The sequence below is a fragment of the Tursiops truncatus genome, chromosome 4 (assembly GCF_011762595.2).
Source record: "Tursiops truncatus isolate mTurTru1 chromosome 4, mTurTru1.mat.Y, whole genome shotgun sequence".
NCBI lineage: Eukaryota > Metazoa > Chordata > Mammalia > Artiodactyla > Delphinidae > Tursiops > Tursiops truncatus.
The window spans coordinates 141,005,319-141,032,807 of NC_047037.1; the positions used below are offsets into that span (position 1 = coordinate 141,005,319).

General features: G+C 53.0%; 1 long non-coding RNA gene across 1 annotated transcript; it reads right to left on the reverse strand.

The window, feature by feature from the left end:
• Nucleotides 1–14,295: 14,295 nt before the first annotated feature.
• LOC141278505 (uncharacterized) lies at nt 14,296–17,130 on the reverse strand. The gene is made up of 3 exons (XR_012331268.1): nt 16,956–17,130; nt 16,032–16,148; nt 14,296–15,458 (listed from the first exon to the last, which is right to left on the reverse strand). It is a non-coding gene; the product is annotated as an uncharacterized lncRNA (long non-coding RNA).
• Between the last annotated feature and the right edge of the window lie 10,359 nt (nt 17,131–27,489).

Here is a 27,489-nt window from a genome sequence, read left to right on the forward strand (position 1 = left end):
TGGACATTTTTGGTGCTAAGACTGAGATATTCCCTTCTATCCCAGGAGAAGACTTCTCCACGCCCCCTAATTATTTGTTTCTCTTCTTTCTTTTTTTGGTTCATGTTATTCATGGATAATGGTCAACCTTCATTATGATCGTGGCACTGGTCACAGGTGGACCCAGAGGGAGAGGAAGGCCGAACCACGTTACCTATGGACAGGTCCCCAGCACAGACATGCTGTGCCTCCCTTCCCATCATCCTCCCCAGACAGTACTTGACCCCGAAGGAAAAGAGTTGACAGGGCTGCCCCTGTTACTCCCGCAGACTGGCTGCCCCCATCCCGACGTCGGACACCAGCTTCCGTTCCCTCCCGTCCCCTTTGGGCTCTCGGACAGTTATTGCGGTGCTAACACCCCAACGTCTTCCCTTCACTGTTAGAGCTTCTCCACTTTACATGCAGCTGCCTCCTGGAGGGAAGTTCCGTAACTCCTTCATCTTCCAGAAGCGCCCATTAAACTCCTGCTGCACACAGTACGCTCTGGGGAGCCCCACTCCCACCCACTCGCCCCTCGTCCACAGCAACACAACCAGGCTTGCTGTGTAGACCAAGGTGGTTGTGCCGTCCACAGCGGTGCCGCCAGAGGGTTGAGTGGGGCTGAAACCCAGCTCATCTCCCAGTGTGGTCCCAGAGTTGGCACAGGACGCTGCAAAGGGGCACCCTTGACCTCCACCAGCGAGTCTAGACTCCTGAGTTTATTGGAGCGGGAACAGAACTAGAGGCGGGGACTCGGCCTGACCGTGGAGCTGGGGCCTCGGTCTCCTCCTGCCCTCGGGCTGGGATTTGCACCATCAGCTTCCCCAATTCTCAGACGGCCGTCCCGGGCCTCCAGTTTGCAGACGGTGGGTCCTAGGACTTCTCAGCCTCCCTCATCATGGAAGCCAGCTCCTTAGAATAAGTTTATATGTATCTGGTTCTCTGGAGAACGCTGATGAGTCCGGCCACAACGCCTGGATTCTGTCCAGTGTGTCTGTGCCCTGAGTCTGCCCTGCACCCCCTGAAGAGGACCCCACACAGGGCGGGACCCCGAGGGGCCCGTCCGTCTCTCTTGCTGCACGTGCAGGAGCAGAAGGGCCCTCATCTGGAAGCAGCTGTCACACCCACTCCCTCGCGGTAGTCTAAGTGGATTGTCGCCAGGTGGGGGGACAGCAGGAGCACCTCCACTTCTCCAGCTCAGCCTTCATGGACCGTCAACAAAACAGACCCAACCAAGGACAGAAAGACTGGCCGGGGAACTGCCCATCTCTGGGGCCATCGGGACAGAAACCCAGGGCAGCCGAGTGCCTAGCCAACACGGTGTGACACACAAGAGTGAGTCCAGGGCAGGGGATCCCCAGTCAACCCCGTCCTGAAAGGCAAGAAGAGCCCGAAGGTGAAGAACAAAGAGCCGCCCCTGCTGTGGAGTCTGTTCTGCCACCTTCAAGAGGTGGGGAGGGACGAGGGAAGGGAATAAAACAGCTTGTGATTGTGGCCACTCGCAGGGCTGGACAGCCTCCCTGGGCTGAGGCAAGGTGGGTAGCCTTGAGGGGCTGCCTGCACAGCCCCGCTTCCCACCCGGAATTTACACCTATGTCCTGGTAACGCACTTAACCCTGTACATCAGGAGATGGAAGGGAAGCAGGTCGCTGTGGCCCAAGAGTGTGATTGGACGGGAGACGTCCTCTGGGCAATGACTGGTCCTCTCACCCCATCCAGGAAGAGCAGGGTTGGAATGTGTGTGTGTGTGTGTGTGTGTGTGTGTGTGTGTGTTTGAAAATACACACCTGTGTTGAGAAGGGAAAGAAACTCCTCCGTTGGGCTCAGAGAGAGAGCTGCCTGCGTCTCCTCGGGAAGCGCTTTCTCTTGAACGCAGCCGGTGGGCCCCGGAGGGCAGCCCACCCTCCCTCTCCCACTGTAGCTCAGAGCAACTCAAAGGGTGAGGCATCCTCCCCTGTACCAGAGGGGAGGGCTGGCCCCCACCCTGTGGCCCCATTTCTGCGCGTGCAGCACCTCACTCTCCTTCCTCTCCCACACAGAAGCTTGCAGCCGCCTCTGCCTGGTATCTTCCCTCCTGCCAAAGTCATTCCCTCCCCGGAGCCCTGATGTCACCCCAACACATCTGCTTTGGTAAAGAGGTGTCAACCGCAGCACTTGCCACCCCCGGAGCCCATGCAAGGACCTCTGCACCCCGTCATGCTCAGGTCCACGCTCGGACCACAAGGCTCCTCCCTCCCAGGCCCGGGTTGGGCCCCTGGTCCCAGCAGACACAGGCTTGTTAGGCAACGGCTCACCGGTTCGGTCCGTGCCTTCTCTTGTGACTTGTGTTCTCCCACAGACCCCACAGGCATGCCCTTAAGTAGCCCCCCTGAACTCGAGGGATCCTCAGAGTTTCTCTTCCCTTGTGCCCAGGAGCCCAAAGCATCTCCAAGCTCATCTGCCCCCTTCACTTCCCCTCCAGGCGCTCTTCCCCAGAGCCAGGCCTGGGCTAAGGGGCAGGACCCCTCCTGTCCCACCCCCAGGGCTGTGTACCTGTGGGCAGTTCTTTCACTTCCTGGCCTCCGGTTCCCTGATCGTAAAGGAGGATGAGAATGAGGTTTGAAAGGTACATAAAATCCCTAACGCAGACAGGTATATAATAGGTACTCGAAAAATGTGTTTCCTTCTCCATCAGCTCTCCTCTCTGCCACCCCAGTGAATCTTCCTAAACTACCACCCTGCTGTGTCCACCCCCTAGATTCATAGGTTGAAGTCCTAACTCCCCAGCATGGCTGTAGTTGGGGTAAGGAAGTAATTAGGGTTAAATGAGGTCATCAGGGTGGGGCCCTGGTCTGGTGGGATGAGTGCCCTTATCAGAGGAGACCCCAGAGCTCACTCTCTCGAGCTCTTTCTTCCTTCCTTCCTTTCTTTTTTTAAATGACATTAATTCACATCATTTTCAGAAAATAAAAATAAATGATGATTTAGAAAATAAAACCATTTAGATAATGGTTAGCTTATTACTTTGGAAGGTGATTATTGCAATCATAAAATATGTCTCTGTTTCATTTTTTTTTTTATTGGGGTATAGTTGTTTAACAATGTTGTGCTAGTTTCTACCGTACAGCCAAGTGGAGTAGAGTTCCCTGTGCTATACAGCAGGTTCTCATTAGTTATCTACTTTATACATATTAGTGTATATACGTCAATCCCAATCTCCCAGTTCATCCCACCTCCCACCCCTAGCCCCTGCTTTTCCCCCTTGGTGTCTATACATTTGTTCTCTACGTCTTTCTCTCTCTCTCTCTCTTTCTTTCTTTCTTTCTTTCTTTCTTTCTTTCTCTCTTACTTTCTCTCTACCACACACCCCCCACTGAGTATATGAACCAAGGAAAGGCCACGTGAGGACACAGGGATACAGCAGGAAAGCATTCCATCCACAAGCCAGAAAGTGAAGCCTCTCCAGAAACTGAATTTCCTGGTGCCTTAATCTCAGACGTCCAGCCTCCAGAGCTGTGAGAAAACCAACCGCTGTGGATCAAGTCGTATAAGCCTGTGGTATCTTGTTACAGCAGCCCCAGCAGACAAAGATCCACCCCAACCATGTTACCCTCTTCCTGCCAATGGTTCTCCTCACTACTTAGTGAGGTCAAGGTCATCGGGCAGGTGATTCAGGCTTCCCCAGGTCTGGCTCCAGATACCCTTCTGGTATTATCAACCCACCACCTGCAAAACTCAACAGCCTGGCCATACTGGGCCCAACTGATGTCTGACTCACAGATGGACAGACAGATGGGCGGTCAGGAGGGCTCCTGAGAGGGGAGCAAATTCAGCACCTTTCACAGTGACACAGGTGGGGCCCGAGGGTGGAGTAAGTGTGGCCATCATCAGTTCCTGGAGGGGGAACTCCACCCACAGGCATCTCCTTCCTGGAGCCCGCTCCTTCCTGGAGCCCAGTCCTTCCTGGCTGGCTCCCTCTCCCCCACTCCAGGTGAGGGATGCTGAGAGATGAGGGATACTGACAAGTGAGGGATGCTGACGGAGCGAGTCATGTGTGCCGTGGGCCCTCCAGTGAGAGGGACAGGGGACATGGTCCTCTGCTCTGTGGAGCCACGGTTTCCGTTAGAGCTGTATTTTGCTTTCTAGGATGCTTGAACTATTCACTTACTTTTATTTTATGTGTTCAGTTATGCAACCAAGATTTATTGAGTCAACGCTGTTTAAGGGGCAGCGTCCAGCAGCGAAGGAGGCTGACAAGTCTCTGTCCACTCAGAACCTGGAGTCTGACGGTCCATGTGGAAGAAACACAGGACAGCTAGCAGCAAAGGACAATCTTCCAAAAGAGGCCTTTTCAGTCTCTGCAGAATTTTATCAAAAGTGAGCAATTTTATCTTTATGCAGGTGGCAGACTCATCTGTCTCGTGTTTCTGAAAGGCTGACACAGTCAACTTTCCCATCTTTTTTTTTTTTTAATTTATTTGGCTGCGCTGGGTCTTAGTCGCTGCACACGGGATCTTTAGTTGCGACACGCAGGATCTAGTTCCCTGACCAGGGATCGAACCCAGGCCCCCTGCATTGGGAGCACTGAGTCTTCACCACTGGACCACCAGGGAATTCCCTCCCATCTTATTTAAAAGGTCCCTGCAATGAAATGTGAGTTTTAAAAGTCATGGTCTAGAGGTAGGTGCTGCTGAGAATCTGTGAAACCCGAGAGTTGTTCTGAAAAGGAGACACAGGACAAAGTGTCCCCTCTGGCCTCCGTGAACGTGAGTGGGTTGGAGGAGGATACCTGCTGCTGTGGCCTCGGGTGGGGTTTCTGCGAAGAGGCCCCTCGAGCTGGGCTGCACTTTCCCCTGAAGCTGATCGCAGACGACAGCAGGCTCTTCCCAGCTCTCCTGGGTCATCTTTTACTTCTCTGGTGCCACGTGATTGGACAGGTGTTGCTAGGAAGAACAGACGCGTAGACACGCTTCCCGCACTGATGCTCTTCTCTTCCTAACGCTCCAATCAAAGGGCTCCTCGCCCTGCACCTGCCTCTCCAGTACCAGGGGCCACTCTGCGTCTGCCTCGCTTTGGGCATCTCCCAGCTCAGTCTAGACAGACTGGCATCTGAAAGGGACGGGCGAGCCTCCCACCCTCTCCCCGCAGAGAACAGTGCTGGTTTGCAAAGAGGAAGGACCGGCCTGAAGTGAAGGGCAGGTTGCCAGGGAGCAGGGAGCAGAAACTGTCTTTAGGTTTTCATCGTGCCCATAGGATGCATGTCTTCCCTGTTAACTTTTTAGACATTTTTTCACCTAATTCAATAAATTCTGGTATATTTGGGCCGTGACAACCATTGCACTATTTGTTTTCCTTGTTTCCACTATTTATATACCATTTTCTCTCCTTTCTTGTCTTCTTTAAGATTTTTCCAGTATTTTCTATGATCATTTCCTCCACTCATCGTAGAATTTGTAACCAAATAGGAAAAAAAAAAAAGAGGGAAATCCAGAAATGACTTGTATATCGCTTTAATATCTGTAAGAAAGATTGTGAAAAAATGCAGGATTCCATAATGTTAAAGGTCAGTGCAAACAGATGAAAAAATATTTAAGTATCTTAAATGAATGGAAATTAAAGGTGGAAACAGAGGGTTCATTGTTCTCTCTACTTTGTGCATATTTGGAAATTTTCATGATTATAATATTTTGAGCACCAAGAAAAGGCAAGTCCCCCTGAAGCCTGGAGGGGGTCTAACAGTCTTGGTGGGAATTGATGACTCTGTGAGGGGACAGAAAACTTGGGTCATACACAGCTTAAATCTTTGGGATGTGAAAACAAGGATTTAAAAGAAGGGATTTGTGTTATGAAACTACCCCTTTTAGTGGGGCTCTCTATGTCCAAATGTGCTGTCAAAAATAATTCACTTAGCATCCTGGCCAGTGTAGACAGTCACATACAACTGTAGCGGGACGAGACTCCACTGCCCCCAGCTGGTTTGGGCATAAGCCATTGTTTCCACAGTGGCCTTTTAGGGTTCACTTCTTAGGACCTTTCAACATCAGAAATATTTGGAATTATGTACAGAAATTTTAAGAAAATCAAACTCACAGCCTATAGTATTTTCAAGTTAAGGGATTTATGGGCAGTTGAAGTTTTATCTGCTCATAATTAGGTTCACTGCAATAAAGCCCTGCCTGGTTGCTCCTTTCAATTGATATAGGAGTAATTGATCTGGACTTGGGATGTGAAATGGAAATGTTACTAAATTTATTTTCCGTTTTGAAACATACAGGAGAAGTCGCCATGTTTAGAAAGTGAATTTCTCGGCTAATGAGATCAATGGTAAAGTCTGATTTGTTAATCAGATAACTGAAGCTCTCACCAAGAAAGTTAACTTTGCTAAACTTACACACGCAGTTGAAAATATTCAGAGGGGTTTAACATTTGCTTCCATTGATCAAAGCCTATGTTTAAGAAAATGGAACCGTTTCCAGTTACCAAAATTATAAATATGGGCTGGTAAACACAAGGAAGAACTAGTTATGCAAATTCTCAACTTCGATAACATGAAGATTATTTTTTAAAACCAAAGCCAATTTCTGAGTTATGTTTTCTGTACAAAATCCAACCTTGAGGTGCCCAAACTCACATTTAACCCAAGAGGGAAAAGGCAGACAGAAGCCAGCCGTCTACGTTTGTTACATTGCAAGTGTGCTCTGACCAGGGCGCTTTGTGAAGTTCCTGCTGGCCAGGAGGGGGCCCCTGCGAGGGGCTTTTAACCTCGGAGAATCGGGACTCGGGAAGTCACGGCTCTGCTTGTCCACCTCTCTGCCATCTCCTCGTCTGCACCTCCCTGGCCTCAGCTCTGCGTGGTGCCTCCCAGCTTGCACGCAGCCCTCCCTGCATCGGCTGACCCTCAGCTCCTCTGTCCCAGACCCTTCAGGAGACAGCGTCCCCCTTGTTTCCTCCACACCAGGTCCCCACCCCACCCCAGCCCGACACGTGCTTCTTCCTGGGGCCACATGAATCAGACGCGTGATCTCCAGTCCTCATGATGGTCAAGCACAGAGCACTGGACTGGGAGTTCCTGTTCCATTCAGCCGCCAGACGCCGAACCTCGCCTTGGGCCCTGCTCTCCCAGGGAGGGGGTAAGGTCACGGGGGACAAACGTCCGCCGGAAATCTGGCCTTCCCCAGAGTCGGGGACCCCGGGGCACATCACCACAGCGGGGTCCCCGGCCCCACCTGCACTATTCCACTTTCCAGGATCTTTTCATGCTGACACCTGGGTCCCAGTTTATAAAATCAGGAAGGAAGCACTCACCCAGCAGCCTTCACAAATCCAGCAGAGACTCAGCTCAGCTCAGCTCTTCCGATTATCTCTCCCCGGCATGTCTTTATGTAAAATTGTCCGTGTTCCTTCCCCACCGAGGACCGTGATGTGCTCCCTTGTCTGTGTGATATTCCGAGGACCTTGCCCAGGAAGCGTTGGCTTGTGCATCTGAGAGCACAGCCGGGCCTCACTGTGTGTTCGATGTGGGATCCACCGGGGCCGCGAGGAACCAGTCGGGCAACTGAGCCTGTTCCTACAGCCCCTGAAGCCCTGGTCTGCACTGAGATCCTGATTCCACGTTTATGTCCAAGCTGGGAAGTCTTTATCAGGTGCCCCAGCTGCAGTGAAGACACCAAAGCTGTGAGAGGCGCCTGGACCCGGGGCAGCAGGGGTTGAAACTCTCATCCAAACTGCAGCTCTGGGGGTCACGGACAGACGTGTTCAGTGCCAGCACCCGCCGGCTGTTGGCGTAAGTGACATCATCTTGGGCCCGCTAGGTCCCTCCTGTCCTTCCGCTGACCCTACCCAGGACTGTACTGTGCAGAAAATCCCCTCTCGGTCATCAAAGGCTCTGAGGTTAATAGATATCGTTTGATAATTATTAGGACCAGGTGGCTTCCATGCTTTGCTAGTCCCCAAACAATGATGAACGCTGATGTGTTCCCAGCACGAGGAGCGGTTGCCCATTCAATCTTCTTGACTCAGGAATGCACGTCCTATTTCCAAGCACGCACCCCATGCCCTAGGCTAACTGTAAAACTGTCCCAGTGGCCCCTCAGGGGTGCAGAGTGCAGCTGTGAATACGGACCATTGCCTGCCCGACCCACCCTGCCAGTAAATTACCTAATAGTAAACCGACCCATTGATTAGACAGAGCCGCCTGCCTCATGTTTCGGTGTCAAGACGCCTTCCTTCCCTCCATCCTTCAACACCCACCTCCCTTTGCCCCCTCAGGGCATGCTTCCCCTGGGGACCCCAGCCTGATTTCCTGCTGCCCCACCTGCATCTTGAAAGCTGAGCAGTGTTGTCCCAACCAAAGTGGAGCCTGAGACAAAAGGACAGAGATGCACCCCTCGTCACATGTTCTGTGTAGCTTTATATGGTCCTGTCTTTGCCAGCGCATTAAAATAGTTGCAAAGATGAAAAGCCGCAAAGCCGATGTATTAAAACTTACAACGCTATTTTATTTATATCAAAACAGAATTAATGATAATTTTACTCCAACTTAAGTTAATTTAAAATTCTTTAAGATAATTACTTGGATAAGAAAACTTGGCAAACGTGGAAAATCTTAAGTAAAAATAAGAATGGTCTGAACCAAAGAACGTAGGACACCAGAAGGGAGCCGTAAGGTAAACCACAGACTTGCGCGGTTATGACGCATCCACGCAGGGTCACCAACTGTGACAAATGAACCACTCGGGTAAGGGGTGTCGTTAACGGGGGAGAGAGCTGTGCGTGCGCAGGGGGAGCGGGGATGTGGGAAATGGCTGTATTTTCCCCTCAATTTTGCTGTGAACCTTACACTTCTCTAAAAAAAAATCAAGTCTTAATAAAAATAATAAATCTAAAAAATAAGATTAGCAAACCAGTAGTTTTTGAAAATATTATTAAGTCCGCTTCCACGCGAGCCAGGTGTAGTGCGTTGAGCGGTGGTCCCCACGCACCCAAAAGGTGCTCCATCCGGAACCCACGAACGTGACCTTGTTTAGAGTCAGTGCCTCTGGAGGTGCAACCAGGTTAGGGTCTCAGTGTGAGGTCGTCCCGGACTAGGGTGGGCCCTGAAGCCAATGACAAGTGTCTTTATAGAAGACAAGAAGGGGAGGAGACACACAAGGACACCAGCTGGGAGCTGGGAGGGACTCTCGAAACTTCAGAAGGACCTGCCCTGCCCACACCTTGATTTCACACTTCTGTCCTCCAGACTGGGAGAGAATACATCCCTCTTGTTCTAAGCCCCCCAGTTTGTGATAAATTGTCACAGCAACTCCAAGAAACGAATACCCCAAGGTTTCACGTCCCCTCCCAATGCCCCCAGCCCCCCGCCCTGCTCACACTTCAATAAGGTTTGGCGCTGCACTGGTTTTTATTTTAAATGTTGATGGTGCATTTTTTCAATTTCATTTTGATTGTTTAAAAATGTTGCCTCTTTTACATGGCTCCAGTGAGCAAGCATCTGGCTGGCTAAAGGAAAGGACTGGCTGGTATCCGGAAGACGGGCCACCCTTGGGCCCCTGAATATTGACACACCACGCCCACGCCCCCCGCGGGTATTGACATGGGCCACAAACATCTTCCACGTGCCCATCCACGAGATCCACCAGTGTCTCCCGAAGGCCCACCTCGTCACCAGTTTTCCACCTGTGTTCCTTCCACGTCTCTGGCCGAAAGGCTAACCCTTTCCCACCCACCATGGATCAACCGAGATGTGGTCCCCGGCCAGCGCTACACTCGCAGGAGGGGGACAAGGGCTGGCTGTGCCTGTCGGAGCCCTGATCGCTGGGAGCACCCCTTCACCAGGGTCCTCCAGTGACACTTTGATGGCAGCGCACCGGCCGCGACTCCCAGCCGGTGGCAGCAACCTTCTCTTCAGAACCTTCTCTTCCCCAGGCCCACGCGTCTCCTGCATTAAAGGGCCCCAGGCTTGGGCTGAGGAAGAGGTGGAGATGGACCCGACGGGACCACAGGGCCCTAGCTCCCGGCTCAGACAGGTTCCCAGTGCCTTCCAGGCTGCTCTGACCTGGTCGTCCCACAAAAACTTCCGTCTGCTGCGGAATTCCACTGTGCATCTCCAGTATCATGGTTGGGGCCACGTGGTCCCCAGAGACCTCTTTTAGGGGTGGCTGCACTTGCTACGAACTGTCTTAGCTTTCGGGGATGATGCAGTATGAATACCACAGTGATGGAGGAGATCCTGTAAGTACAAGAATGTGGTGCTGGCGGAGGACCAAGGGCAAGAAGGGGAACCTATTTATCCCCGTGAGGACAGAGTGCTGCCCCTCGGTGAGTGACGGGGCTAGTGTAATTCGCCGGCCACCAGGAAGTCAGCCCGTCCCATGAGGGGACACAGGTGGCTCAGCAGTGGTCCAGGGCGGCACTCAGCGGTGGGAGAGCCAGGCTGCCTTTGGTGGAAGGAAGACCACGTGGACCAGGTGGTGCAGACCCTCCACCCTGCAAAAGCAGGCAGCTTATGCCTGTCCTTCCTGATCGGGATGGAGAAGAGGCTTTCTCCGGCCAATAGCCGCGTAGCCACTGCCGGGGCTGCGCTGACCTCCAGTAAGGATACGACCTCTGGACCACTGATGAGCTTCGTGAAAACCCACTGTCACGCTCTGGGGTCCTTTGGATGTTTGCACCTGCGCAACAGGTGAGCTACATGGGCCCTGGTCGTGAACACACGTGCGCTTGGCTTCAGAGACCTGGCCACGCTCGAGAGCTCTCACTCGGCAGCCTCACACAGACCCCAGTCCCGGTCCTGAGGCTGCAGGGGCCACGGGGGTCCTTCACAGCTGCCCCTCTGGGTCTTCCTTGCTTATCCAGTAATTGGAAATTTCCTTGTTTCCTGTGTAGGTTAAGAGGAAGCCCGGAGGCTAAACTCTCTTCCGTCTCCACTAGGAAACCATGACAACCCGGCTTCTCCCCTAGTGCTTTGCCTCCTTCCATGCTGGCCCCTTGATTATGGGAATCATCAAGATGCTCTGATACCTGCGTTTACCTGTGTTCTGTTTCCCTGGCCAGGAGGTTACCTTGCATCTATGACCAACCCAATCCCAGCCCCCACTCTGAGCATCTGTTTTCTGGGTCACCCCTTGTACTGACTACCTTATCAGTCAGGATAGGGGGGATTCATTTTTTATGTGTGTGGTACGCAGGCCTCTCACTGCTGTGGCCTCTCCCGTTGCGGAGCACAGGCTCCGGACATGCAGACTCAGCGGCCATGGCTCACAGGCCCAGCCGCTCCGTGGCATGTGGGATCCTCCCAGACCGGGGCACGAACCCGCGTCCCCTGCATCGGCAGGCGGACTCTCAACCACTGCGCCACCAGGGAAGCCCAGGGGTGGTGTGGGCAGGGTACAGGGGAGCCTCAGAGACGGAAATCTGGAGATCGTCGTGGTGGGGTTGTTTCCACCCTGGGCCCGTGGGGTGGGTGGGTGAGCACTCACCAGGAACCTGAAAGAAGCCCACGGACAGCAGGCCACCATGAGCAGAGCGGTGACCTTCAGTCAAGGGAGACAACGGGCAGGGGCTCTCCTCCCACCACCAAGCTCCTGCCAGGGCTCCCTGTTGGCAGAACCCAACAGAAGCCAGAGGATAGGGGCCTGGTGGTGCACCCACGTGGGTCAGCCCCAGGACAGGCAAAGAGAAGCATGGAGAAGGGACCTGCAGGGGCGGGGCCCACAGCACAGTGTTGCCGCCCTGTAGCCCTGTGTGATGCCCTCCACCGTCACAAGGCTGCTCCCTGTGCTGGCAGGCCGAGCCCCACCTGCTCAGGGCTGGTCCTTCTTCATTTGGGCCCAGGTCAGTGCCGCCTCCTCAGAGGCCTTGCTGACTCTCTTAGATCCCCGTTGTCCCCTCTCCTTAGAAGGTAAGCCACGTGCAGGCAGGAGCCATGTGCCCCCAACACCTGGAGCAGCGCCTGTCACCAAACAGGTACTCAATGAGTGTGTGTCCGCCTGCCCGCTAGACTTGTGAGTGAATGTGCCGACGTTTGCCCAACCCATGCCAAACATCTTACGTAGTCATTCATCCATCCATACATCTAAGCTCCCATGCGTCCATGCGTCCGTCCATCCAAGCATCCGTCCATCCATCAGTCATCCGTACATGCGTCCGTACATGCATCCGTACATATATCCAAGCACCCGTCCAAACATCCTCCCAGCCACCCGCCCACACATTCATCTAAGCGTCCATGACATCAACACGTACATATGTCCAAACGTCCATCTGTCCATTCATCCATGTAAGATATACTCTGCTGTCTCTTCCAGCACCAGCAACTCTCCACCCAGCGCCCACGGCTTAGGACAGCAACCTCATCTTTAACTCCTCCCCTGGCTTCTTTTTCCGGAGATAATGTGTTGAAACGCACACAGTGACCCTGAGATGTAAATGCCATGGACAGAGAGAGCTTTGCCCGCGCTAAGGTCACCACAACTAACCTCCTCACCGATGCAAAAGAGCTCTCCCAATGACGGAGGGCCCAAGGGGGACATCGTCACACCCACAAGGGGTGGGCAGGGAAGCCCTGGCCCCAATTAAAGCAAAGAAGAGAGCTCAGAGAACCCTGGTTTTCACTGTGTTTACTCAGAGATAGCGTTTCTCCTTTCTCTGTGAGTCAGCTAAGTAGATTGAACAATGATTCATGTAAGTTCTGTCACCGAACATCAGATCATCATGGGAAAGAGTTACATGCAGTCAGATCGCTGGGTATTTATTCCACACAGTGATAACTCCTCAGTCTGACTAACTCTTCCACTGACGTGGATGGTGAGACCAATATCATAACAGAGCCCTACAGACGCCGCAGCTCAGCTGAGGAGTGCTTCCAGAGAGGCCTGCCTTTTCCAGTTTTATGCCATTTTGTACACCATTTTCTTCTCTTTTTTAAAGCTAGAAAGTGGGTGGAAGGCCAGTGTGTAAAACCTACTGACAAACAGGGATGTTAGTAGCATTTTGGGAGCTCCTGGCCTGGCGTTGTTTTTGTTACCGCGAACACAATTCCATCAAACCCACGTGTCTGAGAACAGCATCTCTTCAAAGAATCCATCCGGATTGCAAAATGATAAAAATGACTATTTCTAGAAAACCGAAAGACTGTGTGTTTTCGTCAGCTGCCGTGATGAGGTTTTCATGGAATTGGCCTTGGAGGCTCTGTGTGTTTTGTGGGTGGGATTAGATTAACCCACACACACCTGAGAGGGATTCGTGTGGAGTTTGAATAGAATTTTACAGAGTTCATGCACACACAAAGCACACACACACACACACACGCACACACACACACAGGAGCACACACAGGCGCACATGCACACACACACACAGGCACACGCACACACAAGCACACATGCACAGACTGGGGGAAAGCTGCCTTTGACAGCCCATGCCTGCTTCCAAGAACCGTCGAGCTCTGAGCTCCGTGACCTCCCTTGCAAATTCTGATGAGCATCAACGCCTCAGAGATGGAGAAAGGAACACGTGACACTGATGTAATGTCCCAGCTACATTTGGGGTGGTGTCAGGGGGACAGAGAAGATGAAATTTTCTTCACTCTCCTGGCAATCTATAAATGTCTACGAAAAACTCGTCCTCAGGGTCAGGTTACAGGGGACTTCCTGGGTCCACTGACAGTGTTGAGCTACTTTTGAGTAAAATATTCAGGCTAGCTCTGCTGACCCACAAAACACAGACAGAGGGGCTCCTGGCCACGGCAGGGGATGACCACAGCCGGCAAGTAACTTGCCCCAAACTCAGATGCCCTCCAAGGAGGGCAAAGTGACAGGAAGGGCTTCAAGCCCAGCCCCAGTAGAGCCCTGTTCCAGGAGCAGACCCCGTGCTGAACCCTTATGAAACCATCAGTCTCATCAGGTGGGCTCCTGGGGGCCCTGCCCACGCTACCTGGGTCTGGATTGGGGACTTTTCAAAGGGGAGGTCACTTTTGGATGAAAGACTACCTTTCAACATTTTGCTTTGAAGTTGCCATTGCAACCTCGGGCTTCTCATCAAGAGATTCACGGCTTAGTTCAAAATTAACTCCTGGGGATTCCCTGGTGGCGCAGTGACTGAGAATCCGCCTGCCGATGCAGGGGACACGGGTTTGTGCCCCAGGTCCGGGAGGATCCCACATGCCGCGGAGCGGCTGGGCCCGTGAGCCATGGCCGCTGAGCCTGCGCGTCCGGAGCCTGTGCTCCGCAACGGGAGAGGCCACAACAGTGAGAGGCGCGCGTACCGCAAAAAACAAAAAACAGAAAACATTAACTCCCGTTCTTCCTCTTCCAGCACATGGAGAGTCTTTTTTTAATTTCTTTTTCTTTTTTTAATTGAAATATAGTTGATTTAGAATGTCGTGTTAGTTCAGGTGTACAGCACAGTGATTCAGTTATGCATATATATAAATCTATTCTTTTTCAGATTCTTTTCCCTTATTGAGGGACAAGTATTGAGTACAGTTACATGTGCTACACAGTAGGTCTTTTTTCGTTTGAGACTCTTCATTCCTTATACATCCTTCCTGGGTTTAAGATTGTCTCAGGGTCATCTGATAGGTTCCTTCCCAGCGTCTTTATTTATTCCCTCCAGCCTTGGACGGTTTGTCGAACTGTCCATTCTTCCTACCCCCCACGTGTGAGTGCTCATCAAAACACCCTTCCTGTCACCTCCTTCTTTCTGCAGCCACCGCATCCCGCCCGGGCTGGGAGGAAGAAATGAGCATCTGTCCAGGCGCCTTATCGAACGCTCTGCAGAGAAGCAGCTCAGTCATCTGTGAATTCCACAGCAGATGATAAACTCCTGCAACACTGCTGGCCCTCAGCCTCCAGCTTGGGGAGCCTGGATTGCTCGGTGACCACGGTCACGGAGCTGGGAGCGGGCAGCTCACAGGGTAGACTGGTTTCCCAGCCAGAAACCCGTCCAGCCCTTCCTCACCTCTACATCCAGACGGCCAGGCCCTGAGAGCCCACCCACCCCTGACAGGCCCTGCAAACACCGAACACATAGATACTGGAGTTGAACAAGTCATGGGTGGTAGGCGGTGGCTTTCTCACCGTGGGAGTGGGAGGCAACAGATGTGCAAGAAGAGGGGCAGCAACGATCCACATGGTAATGGGCTCGAGCGGGAGATACCAATACGGTCACGTTTGACTTAACATAGATACCGAGGTTCTACGTGGAAGTATTTATAGACATGCGTATACACATGGCTCAGTAGGTTCACATATATTTTCTTGCTCAGTCAGCTGTAAGGGACAGCTGAGCCTTGCAGCAACTCCAGCAGCAATGAGCACACTCAGGACCAGATGTTGGTTCTTAATACCGTTCTCCAGTAAAAAGAACCAGGGTGCCTTGGAGAGATGGCTGATTCTAGGACCAGGGCAGGAAATATACAAGATGAGCTGCAACGTCTTGCGGTCTCAGAAAGTAAAGAAGTCCTGGGGCAAAAAAAAAAGAAAAGAAAGAAAAAGCACATGGAGGAACATCAGAGACACAAAGGACCCCACTGAAAGAGCCCCCAGTGGCCAAAGTGGAAGAATTTGGGCAAAAAAACAAAGTAGCAAAGGATTATAGCACAAAGGGTAAAATAAATATCCACGAGTCCAGATAAATAAATGGTTGAATAAACAAATACACAGGGTGAGAAGAGAAGATTTTCCCCGCAGAAGAATTCAGAAGGGTTTATGCAGGTCCTCTGCCCTGGGGGAGGGAGAACACCTCCCCTTTCCTACGGTGCAGGCTGTGCACAGGGATGTCCTCCCACAGAGGGCAGCGTGGGGAGGGGGAAATAGAGTAACTTCTCGGGAGAAACCTGACAGCCACACCTCCACCAGGGGTCACCATCAACACCAGCAGGGATGCGTCATGTTGGTGCACGGATGCCGGGTAAGAGGCGATGGGCACGGCCCTTCACGTCCGTGGTCCCCCTCCCAGAACCCACACCTCATCCAGTTCCATCAGAAACACGTCAGACAGATCCCAAGGGAGGGACATCCTGCAAAAGAGCTCACCAGTCCTCCTCGAAGCTCTCAAGGGCATCAAACCCAGGAAAGTCTGAGAAGCTGTCACAGCCCAGAGGATCCCCAGGAGACAGGATGCCTGATGTTACGTGGTTTCCTGGCTGGGATCTTGGAACAGAAAAAACGATTAGGAAAACACGAAAACAAGAGTACAGCACGAATTTTAGGTAAGAATAATGTATCAATATCTGTTAGTGGGAATGTAAAGTGGTGCAGCCACTACGGAAAACAGTATGGAGATTCCTCAAAAAACTAAAAATAGAACTACCGTAGGATCCAGCAATCCCACTCCTGGGCATATACCCAGACAAATCTACAATTCCAGAAGATACACGCACCCCTATGTTCATAGCAGCACTATTCACAATAGCCAAGACATGGAAACAACCTAAATGTCCATTGACAGATGAATGGATAAAGAAGATGTGGTCTATATAAATGCAATGGAATATTACTCAGCCGTAAAAAAGAATGAAATAATGCCATTTGCAGCAACACGGATAGACCTAGAGATTAGCATACTAAGCAAAGTAGGCCAGAAAGAGAAAGACAAATACCATATGACATCACTTATATGTGGAATCTAAAACATGACACAAATGAACATATCTATGAAACAGAAACAGACTCACAGACAGAGAGAACAGACTTGTGGTTACCCAATGGTATGGGGGAGGGGAGGGATGCAGTGGGAGTTGGGGATTAGTAGATGCAAACTGTCACATATGGAAAGGATGAACAACGAGGGCCTACTGTAGAGCACAGGGAACCGGATTCAATATCCCGAGATAAACCATGACGGAAAAGAACACATATATGTATTACTGGGTCACTTGCTGCATAACAAAAATTAAACACAACATTGTATCAACTAGACTTCAGTACTTTTTTTAAAAAAGAATAATGTATCCACACCTGTTCATGCATTCTGCTAAGTGTAGCCCGCTAAGGTAAGAGGTTGATCATGGGGGAAACTGGTGCAGGGTCCATGAGAACTCTGCGTGCTATCTTTGTCATCTCTCTGTAAATCTAAAACAGATCGAAAGTAAAATTTTATTTAAAACAATATAATGAGCATATTAAGCTGTGACTCCTGGAAGTTGCTGTGAAGTGACCAGGCACCTCAATCGGAGTGCCCGGCTCCCTGCTGGAATGACTCATGCTGGACCCAGTTTGGCCTCGTGGGGTTCTCCCTCCAGCTCAGTTCCCACCAAGTTCTCATTCTACTTGGGTGACGGTGCCGGTAGGATGTGAGTTCCGGGCAGCGAGGCAGCCACGACACTGGCCACATGGGGAAAGCCCCCCTGTGGCGGCTGTGGGTTGGGGGCAGACAGACAGACAGATGTGGACGGAGACCCGGATCCACGTGCCTCTAACTCTAGATCGACCCCTGGACTTTTCGTTTGTGAGTCAAAGCGTAGCCTTTGCTTACATTTATTTGAGCTGAGATTCTGTCCCTTGCAAATGAAGCATCTAATGAGCCCTGGATGTAATCCGGGTTTCGCTGGCCCTGTGTTTTAGAAAGAAAAGACATTTGGGGAACCGTATCTTACATCATCAAACATTAATGTTTTTATGGGACACCTCACAGATGAAAAGCCTCCAATCTATCTTCCTCCGAAGCACCAAACGTTCCTGTACGCGGTGGCTGAGCGCCCGTGTTCTTTCACCCTGTTTATTACGCGGCTGAGGACCGGCTTGCCCTGAGATGACGGCAATTTGAAGGTTTGCCGGTAGGCTGTTAGACCCACTCCTACCTTTGCACTTAAAAGAAGGAGGGGGCAGCAAGTGTATGTGAAACAGCGACGGCAGCGACCCCCCAGCTGTGTCTCATCACCACAGGTACAGAGCTGCTGCTGCACAAATGTTGTGTGAACGGGGACAGCTGGTCACCAGGGAGATAGCCTTGAAGTAGGTGGTTCTGGGCGCACACGGCATCCCACACACGCTCTGATGGTCAGCAGGACCAGCTCCATTCCTGGAAGGCAGCAAGGAAAGATGGAGAAGGGGAGGCCCCAGGTGATTCCCATTAAAGGTCCTCGCTGATCCGGGCATCCCTCCCCACGGCTGGATGCTGTCACCTGGAGCATCTCAGGAAGGAAGACGATTGCCGACCGCCCTGATGTGGGAGCAGAAGTTTTCTTTGGAGTGTTCAACGCTCTGAAGGGGCCTCTTCAGCAGTTCTTAAACCTACACTCCCAAGTGAAAAAAATTACAACTGCCATGGCAACAGTGATCTAGTGCTTGTTATACAGAAAGCAGAACAGAGAAGTACGAGGAAGAAGAAAGGCATGGATGAAGTCACGCTATGTGGGGCTAAGTGCTTTACACGCTTTATACCATTAATCCTTGCAAAGGCCCTATGTGCCCATTTCACAGAGAAGAAAACTGAGGCTCAGGAAGGGTAAGCAATCTATCCAGGGTTGCCCAACAAGTAAGAGCTGGACTCAAACCCCAACTGACCACATCCCAGGACCTGCTGGCCCTGCCTGGCCTCCTTGCACACATGTCACCTGCATCCAAGTCTGCTCGGGTCACTTTACAGCTTTTGATCCTCCTGTGGCTTTGGTTACACCTAGAGTAAAACCCCAAACCCTGCAACGCCAGCCCGCTCTGATCCCCAGCTGTCCTTCTGCCTCTGCTCCACCACCTCCCTGCCCCAGCCCTGGCTGCTTCAGGCCTTCCCTGCTTCTGTTCCCTCCTCCTCGACAGCTCTCCCTTCAAACAAGTCTTTCACTCTGCTCAAATGTCACACCCCCCTCCCCCATGATGCCTTCCCTGACCACAATATCTAAAACAGCAGCCCGAGGAATCCTCTATCCTCCTTCTTGGCTTTATTTTTTCCTTGATAAGTCTTATCTTTGTGCTGGAATTATACATCTATTGTTTGTTTATTATCTATCTCCCCACCAGAATATGAGTCCCAGGTAGGTGTCTGTTTGTCTGTCTCCCCGCTAGAATATAAGTCCCAGGTTGGTAGAATTCTGCCTATCTTGTTAACTGATAGAGCTTTTGGCAAATATCTACTGGAGATGGGACTTATCACACTGCGTGTATGTGCAGGTGGGGACGAGGGGAGATGGGCACTATCTCTTGCTTACAAATCTTCCTCCACTGTCTGTCTGTGAGCTTGTCAGAGAGCAGGGCCCAGCCACATATACCTTTGCCACAATCCCTGCTCCCGGCTCCCGACTCCCCACTCCAGGCCCAGCGCTTCACCCTGCTCTGAGCTCAGTGAGTGTTTATTTGCAATTGTCTGAATTTGGGCCGGGCTCAGAGGTTGGGAGGCCTGACAGGTCCTGCCTGTCCATTTGTTTTGATGTTGGTCTTTACGAAGTTCTGATCAGAAACAGGCCATCGCAAGTTCATGTTTCCAAACTCTGGCAAATGCTTTTTTCTTAGCAGAAGCTTCTTTTTTAGAACTCAGCCTTTTCTGTGTTCAAAAGTGCTTTCCCTCATTTAAGGGCGTCATGGTGTTGAGAATGGGCTCACCCCAAAGGCTAGGGGACCAGAGGGTCTGGGACTGAATTCCACAGACTTTCCCCAGGGCCGGAGGAAAGGGAAATCCACAGGTTAGATGGAGTTGAAAGAACTAAACCAAAAGAAAGAGAGAAGAGAGGAGGAGGGAAGAGGTCGTAGAGGCCATGGATTGTGGAGAGAGCCACTCTCCTGTCTCCATGGATGAGGGGACCCGTCTGAGGGGAGGCAGCCGACAGTGGGGTCTCCTGAGACCCAACTCCCTAAAGCCGCCGTCAGGGGGATGCCTGGAGCATCACCCACAGCGCATGGCTCTCAGACCCAAATTATTTAAATGAGCAAATATTAGTCACGGCTCAACTGCTAAGAAATTAAAAAAAAAAAGAAAAACAGGAATTTCCAGCTGTTAAGATCTCTCTCTTCCATCATCCTGCAATTTTCAAAATCTAATCTTTCTCCCATGTTGCAGGAGGGGCACTTTTTGTTTATTTGCTTACTTTCGTGGGACGCAATAGAAGAAGAAATGGGCTGATCGGGGCCTTGCCTTCTCCCCAGGGGAAGGATTCAGCGGCCCCTCCCTTTGACCTTCGTAAACCCTTGGGGTTTGGGACACTTGGGAGGGAGAAGGACGCTCTTGGGATACAGGACAGGGAACTTCCTGCTGATTTGGACAGGTGGGTGCTTCGGAAATTAGTCACAGATTTACAAGAGGCATGACCACTGTCCAACTTTGAGTTTACAGAAGAGTTTCTTTCGCTGAAGGATGTACCAGCTCCGGCCCCTAAACTAGCATTCGGAATATTTTCTAAAGCATTCCTAGGCACTGCGGAAGCCATCCAAAATAAATAGGACACTATCCTCCTCTTTAAAGAGCTTGCAATTAAGTCGGAACGCCAGGATCTACAGATATAAGCTATTATGGATAATCATGTACAGGTCTGCATACGAATTAGGCCGTCGTGTCCTAGTTCTGGAAATGAGATCATCAGTTTGCAGTGGGTTCTACTCACAACGGCAGACTTACTACTGAGTCGAGCCAGAGCCGGGGGTCATCTGGGTGCTTGGATCAGCTAGGCAATGACTTAGGTTCCTGCACCTGCTGGGGCAGTCACCCTGGGACTCCTGAATGCAGGGGAGGCTGAGAACAGACTCCGATGCTCACCCAGAGGCCCAGACAAAAAAAACCAGCCTGTCGAGTTGGCGTCTGGTGGACGGCCATCCCCACTCGCCAAAGAACTTGGGGTGACAAGAGACAGTGAGATTATTACAGGAACGAGAGCTCCTTGGTGAGCGGCCACTGCCGGTGGCAGGTCTTAGCATCATCCCCCAGGAGACTGGGCCCAAAGCACACAAACCCCTGCCTCACCCCACTTCGCCCTGTTGGAGCCTCCTTAGCTCTGATGATGTCACTCTGTTCCTCTCCCAGTTGGGGCAGCTCTGTGCGTCGGGATGAGCTCTCGGGCCCTGACACCCATCTGAGCGCAGGGAACGTGGTCCAGAGAGAGCCGGGGTCCCTGTGCTGCTACAGCGCCTGAGCCCCCCAGGGTGTGTGTCACTCACTCCCAGTTCTTGGGAGCCCCTACCAGGTGAGTGACCTGAGGGGCCAGCAGGTGCTGTCCAGAAATGACAGCAGCCACAGTCCCTGCGGGAGACATGGGTTAGAGGTGGCAAGTGGCGTGTCACCATGAGAGGGGACGGGAGGCTGTCCCTGTTTCCGGGACAGGTCCCCAGCGCTGCAGAACTGGCTGCTGGGTGGTGGCCCTTGACCCGCGCAGGCTGTGCAGGACTCCAGCTTCCAGCGGCAGGCGGTGGAGAAAGAGGTTCTCACGGGGCGATGGGGCAGAGGCCTCCCGGGGTTGGCCCGAGGCACCACCTTCCTCCTCAGAAACTCAGAAAAACATTTCAGCCAAAGGGCAGGGAAGGCACGGTTGGCTCTTAGTACCGCTTTTGATGCTAATTAAGCCAAGGTCAAAAATTCAACACAGGTCATCAGCTTCATACAGAGGAACGGGGGCTGCCCGGTCACAGAAAGGCATTCACCTGCTGAAGGTTGTGCGACGTCCACTCAGCTCCGGGGGGAGGGCCGCCCCTGTTGAAGCCCGCCCACAATTCCGCCTTTCCCTCGCAAGGGCATCATTTAGTGGGGACACGGTGGCAGGGTGCACAGGGTGAGTGAGGGTTACGGCAACGCCGCTCTTCCAACCAGGACAAGACAGCCCCGAGCCCCGACGTGCACCAGGCCCGGGCTCACGCACGTTCGCGCGTTATCACCCACTGCCGTCAATCTTCAGGACACCTCGGGCCAGCTGTTGTCACCCCCTTTGATCAACAAGGAGTCAAGCTTGGGAGGACACGCAAATCATGCGGGGCTACATGGCGGGAATCACACAGGATGCCAGGCGTCAGGGACCCAGGGAGGAGCTCCCCACCCTGGTCCAGAGATCTGGGGGTTCAGGAAGACGGCACCGTGTAAATGACACCTGAATGGACCTCGAGGAAGAGGCGATCAAGGGGAGGAGAGAGGGAGGGACATTATTCTCGGATGAAATGAAGAGCAGACACGAACGTCACAGCAGAGTGTCTGCTGTCTTGGGGGGATGGGGACGGAGAAGGACAGGACAGATAGTAGACGCCAGGTGTGTCACATGGGAGGTCCCCAGGGAGGCCAGCCAGGGAGATGACAGGGGCAGATGGACCAAATAGGAAGATCCAGGGACACATACTCACGAAGGAGGGGGGAGGGAGGAGAGGCAGGTAGGAGGCCACAAAAATGGACCGAGAGAGGACGGAAGAATGTCTTGACCCGCCAGCTGCCCAGAAAGGGAGTCACCGCCCACGAGAAGGGGACGAGGGGGGCCAGCTGGGGGTCCTGGCAAGGAGCGTGACTCCACGCCACCGCCGTAAGCAGACTCGAGTGTCTGCCTGGGTCTGGAAGGCTCACGGCGCCACGTTTGTGAAGCAGACCTGTTCTTCCCTTTGCAGCCGCTTCCAAGGAAGCAGGAGGATGCTGCCTCGCGCACGCTCCTTGTTTAGCACTTTAACTCTTCCCCTTTCCCCGTTTTGTGGCAAAAATAACATCACAGCATCAGAAAAAAATGTTTTTTATAAAATGCCTAGAACCCTACCAACCTAAACCAACCATTCTCTTCCTAAATCGGTTCAACTCTCCGCCAGGTTTCACAGAGCCTAGCATGGCAGGTAAACCCGTCAAGCAGGGCCGGGTTCTGTCCACAGCCAGACCTGCATCGCCTGGCCTGGAGCGCTTGCTGACAAAAGGGTCGGGGCGGGAATGAAGGGTCAGGGCGTAAATGCCTCTTTGGATTCTGCCCTGTCACTGGCGGGGTTGTAACTTCCCTCGGCCTCCATAAACCGTCATAATCATCGTCCTCAGTATTCCCTCCGGCAAATGCGCCACAATTTAATTAGCGGTCCCAATCTTTGGAAATCCAGGTCACATCTTTCTTTATTTCTTTTTAAATTTTTCTGTTATAAACGACATCTCCTTTCTAAGCCAACAAGAAATCCAGAAAGCTGACAAGAGGTAGAGTTTTGATTACTTCAATGTGTTATGAAGATACCGCGAATGAAGTTAAAAGAGAAGCCACTGACTTGTAGAATATATTTGTAAAATATACGATCGTCAAAGGGTTACTATCCTTTGTACAATATAAAAGGAGCCAGTAGAAATCAGTGATGAGGAAGATCTCGATGCCCAGCATATAGAGAACCTGACAAATAGGTAAGAGCAGGTAAGAACACAGGTATGTCCGTGACCCCCTTGGATGACCACTAAGAAGGGCTGGGTCTCCACCTTCTGACCTGGATGGGACTGTCCCTTTTTTCTGCGTTGTTTGAAATATTTACAACTAGTAATAATTTTGTAATTACCAAAGCCATCAAAAGAAGTAAGCTGATGTGTGTATAAATCAAATACTGTACCACTGAAACTGGCACTGCCATCGCACGAAAGCTTGGGGCAGGTGGGCCAGAGGGCACACCCTTCCTCTCATTCTTGGTGCCTCCTGGCAGATGGTTTTCCCAGAAGGTTAGAGCAGTTTATGGGGTGTTCGGTTTGTTAGAAATGCACAAAGCAGGCTGGTTCCTCCAAGAGGCCGATGGTAAAACTCTCAGAACGTAAAGCATCTTACCTCTGACCAGCTTGTTAATGCTAATCCTCTCCCAGGGTGTTTCCAGACCCCCTTTGACTACTCCAATCCCCTTTAACAAGGCCCGCTCAGTGCCTTGTATGCAGTAGGCGCTCATACATTTTGCTTGTTCGACAAATTCATGTTGGGGCACGCCCCCGCCCCCCAGGTCGGAAGAATTAGCACAGGAAGCAACTGGATTATTTTCGGAAGAGTCATTAAAAACACCAGTTACACCCAAGACAGACGAGGCAGAGGACGCCCTGGGGGCTGGATCGGCAGCTGCCTGCAGACCCGCTGTCCCACCCCGTCCTGGGGCGCTGCAGGCCGGGGGGTGGGGGGGGGGGAAGATGCTCCACCTGGCCCGGCCCGGTTACTCTAGACGGATGCCTCCTCCCACCGACAGAGACACCCTCCGGACTCTTCCTGAGTACTCTGAACTTCCTTCCCCGCCTCTGCATCCTTGCTGGAGGCCGCCCACTCTGGGGGCACAGGGCAGACCCTCTATTCCTCCTCATTGCGGCTTTGCCCCTTCTTGCCAGGGATGAAGAGCTGGTGTGGGACCCGGAAACCCGCCTCCAGCTCCGCAGGCCACAGTCTCGGCCCTTCCGTTCTGCACTCTGGCTCTGACTTCTTCATTTGAAATTCTTCCTTGATGAGGTCTTTATGGCAATTAAAGGGTGAGCTCTGCAGGCAGGGATGAGCCCGTGCGCAGGCCGGACGGTACCAGGAGAAGTTTCAGCCCACACGGAGGCTGGAGCCCCCAAGGGGCTGGCTGTGCACTTCCCTGAGCTCCTTCGCCTCCGGCCCGGCCCTGCGAGATTCAGGCAGGGTTTCACACCCTGACAGCCCAGACAGCTGGAAACTTCGCCCCCTGGACCCCCTCAGGGCTCTGAGCTCAGTGGCCAAGTTGCCACCAGGCCCCAGGCCTCCTGCCCCACCCTGGCTCGTCATCCGGGCGCAGCCCTCCTGGCAGAGGCAGGCGGTTTCCTTCCGCTGTATCTTGGCTCTGGGAACTTACACTGGCTGCGATTCTGGTGGCCAAGCCAGGATCAGGAATGCAGGTCAAGGACGCCAGGGAGCCTCTGGGCTGATGTGGTGCAGGCAGAGGGGAGGGGTGGCTGCTGGAGCCTAACCCCAGGGGCCGTCCAGGATGGAGGAGCACGGATTTAGGCAGAACCCCCGTCTGCGGAAGGAAAGGGGAGCAAAACGCAGAAATGATGTCACCGAGCCTTCATGAAAAAGCCAAACGATCTCCAGATCAGAGGCGGAATCCAGCCACTCCTCCTCGCCCCAGGAGCCCAAACCACTGTCGTTCTTCGCAAAGATTATGGGGGCAGCTCCTCCTGGACTCCCGCCACCCCTCCCGTTAGGGCGTCCCCACCCAGCAGCGGCTGGACCCGAGGGGGCCGCGTCTCTCCTCTGCGCAGCCTTCTGCGCAGCTCCATATGAAAGAGCGGAACCACGTCCCTGGTACGGCCCTGCCACCCCTCACCTCTCTGACCCACAGCCCCTGCAGGCCCCCCCCCCCTGCCCCGTACCACCCCCGCCCTCCTCTCCTGGGGGAGGGGCCTCGGCCTGAGGCTGCTCCGTTTGCTGGAAGGCTCTTTCCTCCGATGGACACGGGCCCCCTGCTCCCTCTCACCCCTGTGTGTTCCTGCCAGCCACCCCGCCGATGTCAGCGCTGCACACTCCATGGCGCACGCCTTTCCCCTCGTGACTTTTCTCCTTTGCACTAATGATTATCCAACATGCTACATGTTGCATTTATTTACACCATCTCATCTGTTTCCCACTAAAATGCCGGCTCCGCCAGACCAGGGATTTCTGTTTATTCTCCACTTAATTCCCCGGGGCCTAGAACAGCACCGACACACAGCAAGGGTGGCGCTGATGAAGGATGGAACCTCGGCTCCTGGGGGCGCGGTAGAGGCAGGGTCTGCTGGCTCAGGGATGGAGTAACTGGACAGCAGCCTAGCTGGTCAGATACTTATGGGGCGATTATTATTCTGAATGCAGAATGAGCCAGACAGCGTAAGGGCCACCCCCAACACCCAGTGGTACGGAAGGCACCGTCACAGAAACTCACCCTCTGATCGGTGGTAAACGGCCCTGAAGAGCTGCATTCGGTGTTTGGGCGCCCGAAGGAGATGGTCTGAGAGAGCAGGGTCAGATGACAACAAGACACGGAGAATAAACAAGTACCAAGCTAATGAGCCATCTGCCGGGCGGTGAGGTTGCCACGCCAGGCAGCAGATAGCTCTGCAGGTTGGTCACCAGATGAGCCCAAAGAACGTCGGAACGTTCGACAACAAAACTGAGCTGTCATGACACTGCTCCTTCCAATTTTCTGCGGATACATTTTCACAACTGTGAGTCAAGTGGCCAACTGTGCCCACCCAGCAGGGTTGACCCTCCACCCCAAAGGCCTCCTGGTGCCTCTTCTCGCCTCCAGCCACGTGTAAAGCAAATCTCGTGGTGCCCAGGTTCTGACGCGGTCCCTGCGCGTCACTGCGCTGGACGCAAGAGCAAAACCAATCGGCCCCCCACCCCCACCCCAGAGCAGGCAGGGGACGTGAAGCGACACATGCTGGACCGTCCAAAGGCTGAGGAGGACCACTTCACCCAAAGATGATGACCCCACGCTCCCCAGGGCTCCAGCCTGGCCAACTCTCCAGGCAGCTGGGAGGAGTCTGGAAAGCCCGTGACTATCCACCAGGTGGAGGCCAGATGGCCAGGGAAGGAAAAGCAAAGACCATTGGCCGTGGCCGTGGTCAGCCGAGCCTGGGCGGACCGGCAGGGAGGAGGGAGCCTGTGTGCTCCAGCCACTGTCTCAGTAGGCAAGCCCCAGACATTCAACAGATGAAAAGCAGTGGCTTGGAATTCTCTTAGAACGAAACAATAAGTGCATTCTCTGTCTGGTTTCGACACCAGCTTCCAAAAGCAACAGGCACTGAGAGCCATTCGGCATCACCGCCCTCCCAAAACTTGTTTCCGCCCCCTGAGAGAGCTGGGGAGCTGCAAAGGCAGCCCCCGCTGTGACCTGCAGGTCAAGAGCTGCCTGCAATCCCTCCCTTTTTTCCCACACTCCCTGTGGCAATTAACAAAGGGGGTGGGAACCAGAACAGTGCTGAAACCAGCAAATAACTGGTGGCTGGGTAATCCTCGCTCTGGCTACATGAAGGACAGAAATCAAATCGCCATTTCAGCTCTGGGTGCAGCTGGAAAAAGCTTTCACTCTCGAGGATGTACAGAAAACTTAGGGGAAGGAGGTACATGGAGAAGAAACTTTTCCCATCTCCTATTGAAACTAATGAGAACGGCACTCACAGCAGGGAGAGCAGGAACCCAGGGGGATTCTCCTAGCGTTAAGTGGTGCTTGGGTTTAGGTCGCGACCACAAATAGCGTACGGCCCCATGCCAGCCAGGTGATGGAGTACCCACCTGCGGCAAAGGAGTCCCAACTGGCAACTGTCCACCTGGGGAGGTGACCAGCCCCCTGCAGCCAGAGGGGGTCGCTATGGGAATCTGGTCACATGGGGAGGTGACCAGCTTTGCAGCCAGAGGGTGTCGCTCGCTATGAGCACCTGTCCAGAGGGCACTTGGAGACAGGCTGCTTGGCCCTGTCCCCAAGGCGGCTGGACTCAAAGGCAAGATGAGGGGGTGCGCCTTAATGTGGGAGGGGAAGAAAAGGGAGTGAAGATAAGGGAGAGAGGAGAAACGGGGAGGGAAGAGGAAGGAGGGAGGAAGGCGGAGTGGGGGAGAGGAGGAGGGGGCGGGGAGAGGAGGGGCCGAGCCGGCGGCACGGGCCGCAGCGGCGCGCTGGT